The sequence below is a fragment of the Dipodomys spectabilis genome, unplaced genomic scaffold (genome assembly GCF_019054845.1).
Source record: "Dipodomys spectabilis isolate Male_0828 unplaced genomic scaffold, ASM1905484v1 ptg000096l, whole genome shotgun sequence".
Taxonomy (NCBI): Eukaryota; Metazoa; Chordata; class Mammalia; order Rodentia; family Heteromyidae; genus Dipodomys; species Dipodomys spectabilis.
In genome coordinates, this window is record NW_024870773.1 from 16562013 (window position 1) to 16563142 (window position 1130).

General features: G+C 37.3%; 1 non-coding gene across 1 annotated transcript; it reads left to right on the top strand.

Moving 5' to 3' along the window:
- Positions 1-715: 715 nt before the first annotated feature.
- Positions 716-895, top strand: LOC122113355. Its single transcript, XR_006148433.1, has one exon. It is a non-coding gene; the product is annotated as a small nucleolar RNA SNORA81 (small nucleolar RNA).
- The last annotated feature ends 235 nt before the right edge of the window (positions 896-1130 follow it).

Below are 1130 nucleotides of genomic sequence, written 5' to 3' on the forward strand. Positions count from 1 at the left end.
ACAACCTCTTATGCCATTCATTTCTTTAAAACAAAAGAAAAGAAAACAATGAACAATTTAGCCGAAAAACAAAACAGATTTTAAGTTGCTCCACACTTGGGATTGTGACTTTGTTCTTTTTTTGAACTTGACATGTTTTGCCTGAGGAAGACACGCTCAATAAACATGGCTTATATGGATGAATTAATTCATCCATAATTAATTAATGGATTGATTGTATTAAAATTCAGTGTCAACAATGTGGTTACCCTGGTCTTTTCCATAGTGATCCAAGCTAGCGATCCCTGTGGATAAATGGCAGTGGAAAGGCAAGGAATCCTCAAGCTAGACTCCCCACATGGTTCTGTGAGGGTCTCTCGAGAATGATAACACTCAGGGCTACAGCATGCCGGTAGTGTCCCCATAGCTTTTGGTAGATCTGTGCCTTGGAAAAACCTGTGGCATAGAAGCTTATGATTTTAAACAGTAAAGTAAAAACTCAAATATTTCCTGGAGCTGGGCACTCCTATAATCCTAGCTACTCAAGAGGTTGAGATGTGAGGATGGTAGTACAAAGCTAGCCTGAGTAGAAAAGTCTATGTGACTCTTATCTCCAATTAACCACTAGTGTGTGTGTATGTGTGTACATACATATATATAAACATCAATTTAAACGTATGTATATAAGTATATATATACACATATATATGGAAATCCATATATATCTACATGGGAGACATAAGACTAAGGGAAATCAGCCACCCTTAAAAACATAAGTCTCTCCTGTCTTGGTTTCTGTAATAATTCTAGCAGAGTCCACACAAGAAGAAAAGTATCTGCACTAGACCCAACGACGGGGTAGACCTCTTTCTTAATGTCCAGTGTCCTTTGTCTTTTAAAATTTGGTGCTATATGCTGATAGATCATAAGAAATAAATTCCTGGTGAAATAAAAAGAAAAACCTATAAGCCTGAATCATTTCAATGAAGAAAATGCTGAGGACAGTCAAATTCATGTTCCCTGAGAATAGAATGGTGAGTGCCTCAAGCTTAGGGAGGGGAAAGGAGACAATAAAGACCCAGATTCATTGGTAACAATAAGAATGTACTTAATTCTACTGACCTGTGCCCTCAAAAACCAGAAGTGAATTC